We start from the raw sequence: 6,000 nt of genomic DNA on the forward strand, positions 1-6,000 counted from the left end.
AGTCATTCTTTGGGCGTGGAGGATATGCATATTAACTCAGATGGATCTCCTTTGGGCTGTGTTCTAGGTGGTGTCAATCTATCTCACGTTTGATATTATCTGCCTAGAGAATGCTATGAGCTCTCCACTTTCGGACCTCGAAAAGATGCAACATGCTTCCTCCTCTCAATATTTTTCATTCGTGGAGCAAAGAAAGCGGGCTTTGCCCCGAACCTTCCCCCAATAAGCAAAGCCCTAACGCTTTGCTTTGTGAGTGCTTTTTGCTTGCAACTAAACCTAGAAGTAGCTTACCATGAGCCGTAACATTTACTATTTAAGGTTTACTCCAACATAATGTTTTATACAGTTTTGAAACCACACTCATCTTCACGAATTGTGCACAGTTGATTTTTCATTGCCTGAAAAATCAAATCTTATAGTGTATTAAATATGGTAAAACCTCCTAACACCGGACAATTTTGAATACATCCTCATCGGTTAAATCTAACATTTGGTGGCTACACCCATACAAACAAGCGCATGTACCAGTGTATTGTATCATGGTACAGAACCATCACACACACACAAACAATATATATATATATATATATATATATATATAGAGAGAGAGAGAGAAGTATATTTTGCTTAATCTAAACCTCCAGATGTATCTATCATCGTTTATTTATTAAAGCCTGATTTAGATCAAATCAAGTTAACCAGAAAAAACAATTTTTTCATCAAGTTTTAGTGCGATATGAGACCTTGATTTTTTTATAACTGTAAAAACACTTCTAAGCATGAAAATATAGTATCTAAAGCACGTTTCCTATTAAGTATATTATATGATTCACATACTAACTTTATCTTGCAAAAATGTTTAAAACAGTTCATATCTGCAAAGAAAGAAAGGGATTCTTTGTTTTCCTTCAGCAATGGAGAGGAAGAGAGTACCCAAATGGATTTCTTGGGGAGCTCAAGTGGGGCAGGTCCACATACAATGGATGCCACCAATTGGGATCATAACAATGGTGGTGGTGGCAGCGGTGGTGATAATACAGAGATGAGATCAGAAGACTCATTAGGAATCATGGAAGGAACCAACTGCACCGGAGACATGGTTGGCAGCTGCAATTCTGACATTTCTTGCATAACTGGCCTCCAAGAATACCAACTCAGCTCACTCGAGAAGTTTGACAGCATCAACGATTGCGATCTCTCCTTCTGTGATGACTTGAACTTGATTGGGGATAATACCAACAATGACGAGGTTTAAATTCTCTTGACAAGATGTCTAGTTTGAGGCAGATCCTGAACACGTAGAGGACTCTCTCTCTCTCTCTCTCTCTCTCTCTCTCTCTCTCTGCATCGAGAGCTGTTGAGAAGCGCAAGTACCTGTGAAATAAATTTTGTCATGACCAGGGTGCGGAACCAAATTGAATTAATCTTTAAGATGGTGTAAGAGGAAAATGCTATAACGTGCTCTTGTCTAAGAGTTATGGCTTGATCTTGCAGGCACCAGTGTGTTCTCTTTTTTAGCCTTCATGTAATAGTTTTTCCTAAGCCTTCTTATGACATGACATTATATAGGTTCAAACATTCGAGATCAATAGTCAAACCATATCCACGACAAGTCTTCAAATTCTTGGAAGTTTCTAAATAATAACTACTATTTTTTCATAAATGAAGTGAAGATGGGTTTCTTTTAAATTAATCATGTGAAATGGGGAGAATGGAGTCGTTTGAGTACATGAAATGCAATTTAAATCATGTAAGAAAATTTTTGGCGTCAAATGCCATTCTAGTTCTAACTGCTTGCAGTGCTGTTCACTCTAGGATGAACAGCACAAGAGCATTTTGGCACCAATATCTCCTGATTGGCCACTATGAGGTCCTACCCAAGGTGCTTTGGCAAGATCATCTCTACTTCAACTCGCCTCAGCATCCAATAGACCCAACAGAGACAAACAACTTTTATTTTGAACAAAAAAAAGGAAAAATATATGGTGGTTCTGTACCACGATACCTACCATACAATGGTATGAACGAAAAAAGGGAAAATATATGGTGATGCTGAACCATGATGCCATATGGTATCATGGTACAGTAAGCACAGTATTGTTTGTATAGATTTAGCCACCAAATGGTGAATCAAACAATGCAGATGTGTTTAGCATAGCTTATTTACCATATTAGAAGATTTCATCATGTCTAATACACCATAAGATTCCAGTTTTAGGACGGTGAAAATCTCTTGTAAAAAAAAGACGTCAAAATCAGCAGCTCATAATCCATGAAAACAAGAGTGGTTTAAAAATGGTATAAAACTTCATATTCGAGTCAACTTTAACACACAAAAATAATAAATAGAGCATGCTAAACATGATCCAATGGCCAGATTTTACTTTTGGCACTTAGATCTATCTACATCGAGTGTATAACACCAAAAGCTATGGTACAATACCAACATAGAAGCGCCCATGAAAAAAAGGTTTTATTAAAAAGATAATATGAGCATGAATGTTGTGTATCCTAATTGAGAGGTGAGTAATCAGCCCCATTAACATAAGAAAAACAAGAGACAAGAGAAGCCACAATTCTAAAACACAACATGCCACTAAATCTCTTAAACTCAATTTTAAGGTACATCTTGACCAGGCCTTTTAAACCCCCAGATTACTAGCAATTGATCAAGCTACTTAGACTTCATATTTAACATCTCTACTTCCTCTTAGGACTACACGCTGTTTTAATAGCATTGGCATCAATTTCTAGAGAGCAACAAGAAATATAGTTCCAAGCATAGAATAGCAAGTACAATGTGTCAGATTGTTCCCACCACAGTAGGGAATACATCTCAATTTTCCCATACCACCAATGAGAGCAGATCCAATGACTGTGCCGAGTACTTGACAAAGTTGCCGAGTACTTAGCACTGCATGCAGCAATTTTCACACAACAATTTTCTGTATTTTTTGTGGGCCGAGTACTTTAAGTACTTGGCTCAGGTACTGGATCTGCTCCCAACAACAAGAAGACGAGAAAATTATTAACCTTAAAACCAAATGCTGCTAAAAAACTTACTGCTACAACACGCATTCACAAACACAGAGAAGAGAGAGAGAGAGAGAGAGAGAGAGAGAGAGAGAGAGAGAGAGAGAGCTAGCCAAGCTTCTTGGCCTCATATTCGTCCATGTCCAACATCTGGTTGTAGAGGGAGAGATCACTGTCCTCGAAGCCATCGAACCACTCCAGCGAGCTGAAGTTCCAATCATGGAGGTCGGCCATGCAGGACATGATCGAACTGCAACTACCAAAGATGTCCTGGGCATATTCAGCACCATCTTCTCCTCCGAATTCTTTAGATGGTTGCCTCACTAACTTCATGCCAACATCGTCGCTGCCACTGTTACCAGTAGCTATAGTGAGCTCTCTGACATGTCGATCAACATTACTGGAAGTATCTGAGAGGGCCAAACCATCACTCTGTTCCTCTAGTATCTCTTCAAAATTCCAATTGCAAGTAGAAGACAATGCCTCTGACTTTCTTGCCGATATGAACTGTTTCCAGGTTTAAAAAAGTCACAGATCTAGTTATCGGGATTTTCTTGGCAAAGGAAAATCTTGAGATAAATTAAAAAATTGTTTTTCTCGAGAGAATCTTAGAAAAGTGTTGGTATTTTTAAAATTTGAAAATACATAAGAAAATACACAGAAATATAAGAAAAAACATTGAAATATTAAAATATGTAACAAATAAATATCAAGATAATAATCTGATAATATCATGATAAAAACATTATATTTTCAAAATAGATGATATTTTGAAATTATCGTATTTTTTTCAAGATTATATCTGTACTTCGAAAAAATGCAGATATTTGTGTCTATGGTTTAAAAGTCATCATTGCCTTTTCTTTGGGAATGAGAATGGGATCCAGTTATCCTCTATTGTCATACCCGCATTGGAATCTCATTGTTACAAGTTGCTTTGATCCAATCTGACCTTATAGATGGATTCAGCATGGTCAATTTCACACAAATTAGACTGCTGAATTTTTTTTAACAAAAAAAAAACATAATTTTTATATCAGAAATTTTTTGTGTTTTAAAGTTCGCTGATTTGTGAATTATCAGAAAATCATGCACACATGTTGGATTTCAATGATTTAAACACTGATCTTCACTAAATTGGCAATGTAGATCACATCTGTGGGGTTACATTTGATCAAAACAACTAGCAAGATAGGCTTGGGTGCATCTTCTTCAGAGAAGATTAAACGCAGGTTGGTCATGACTTGTGAAACCAGGGCAGAAAGATTTTCTGGCTCAGTGGATCTGGAGACTTTGATCTTGTGAAAGATATCCTCTAATGCCTTATGTTTTGGTGAGGACTTGATCAAGTCAATGATGGATATGTGAGCAAAAGTTCTTGACAAGTGTTTTTTAATGTCTAAGATCCTCGGATGGCATGGCATTAGGGCATGACGTTAGGGATGACTGAATCCAGTTCACTTTCTTTGCCTAAATTGAAAAAAATAATCCTAGTTCAGTTCTGAGTTTAAAGTTGCAGGAATATTTTTCTGCCACACATAAATTTTTGCTGCTTTTTAAAGAGTCGCTCTGTTTCTCTTTTCTTTTTTTTTCCTTCAGGACCTGTTTAAGTTTCCTTTATTTTCTGATAAAACCTACAAAACTCTAGTAAAGCATGCATGCATGCTAGCACCAACCTGTTTGGATTTACTTTTAGATATTATTCATGGTCATCAGTTAACAATTTAGTACCAGAGTCCAGCATGGCACTGAAGAAACGGATAACACTATGGCTTTTTAATGACTGGTGGCTTAAAGGATTCAATTTTAGTGGACAGCAGTGGAGAAGAACAAGAAAGAACTTACAAATTGACAGGTTTCATCATCCCGGAACAGTAAGATGAAATCTCCACAATGAAGATGATATTTCCTTACAAAATCCCCTGTTGTATGAATGATTGATGGCCCAATCTATTACAATTTATGAGTGGAATAATAGTTTGAAAGTTGAAAGGAATCAATGGTGTACCGGTATTTTCCAGAACATACATCCTGCTCTTGTTGTTGGGCCAAAACCTGCAGAGAGAAGTGATTAGCACAAACAAACAATAAGGAATGCTATTGAATTACCCTGTAAACGTTTATTATGCAAATATCTGTGAATATATAATAGCCAAAACTCACACAAATTGCCCCACGAGGGCTCTGCCTTCCTAGCTAAGGGTGACCATAGTTTGTCACCTAACATGGGACTACCACAGTTCTAAATTCTGTCACCTGGGTATGTGTGGGTGCAGGTACGACACGGCAATTCAAAAATATGTGAGTATGGGGACACAGCTATATATATATAAAATATCACATAAATACAAAATAAATTCAAAATAAACTGAATATAATCTAAATATATATGTTATATCTAAAATATATATTATATACTGAAAATATAAAGTTATAAACTGAAAATATAATTATAAATTATAAATTAAACACCAACTTGTATGTACGGAGGGTAAAATGGTGTGTTGGGGTGTCGACACAGAGATACGCATGTCGACATGGGTACAGAAGGAAAAATGGAGTGTCAGGGTACCATAGGTTCTAATCCTTGCTGGAATATCACAAGGTCAAAGTTGGATACAAGAGGTATTCTTTGTCTGTCCAAAGTTTTTTTGAGCACACATACACACACACACACATATATATATATATATATATATATATATATATATATATATATATATATATATATATAGAGAGAGAGAGAGAGAGAGAGAGAGAGATGAAGCAGATTTTTTAAGAGCTTCAAAAATCGACGGCCTACAATGCACTAAAATTTCACAACTCAAAAAATCATACTTTTAGATCGAAGTAACACAAACCAAGATTTGATCCTTAGCAAATAAAGCTTGAACCTATGATTTTAAGCTCAATAGTTTTGTGCCTTTATATATATATATATATATATATATATATATATATATATAT

The sequence above is a fragment of the Nuphar pumila genome, chromosome 2, assembly GCF_984573655.1.
Source record: "Nuphar pumila chromosome 2, dmNupPumi1.hap1.1, whole genome shotgun sequence".
Taxonomy (NCBI): domain Eukaryota; kingdom Viridiplantae; phylum Streptophyta; class Magnoliopsida; order Nymphaeales; family Nymphaeaceae; genus Nuphar; species Nuphar pumila.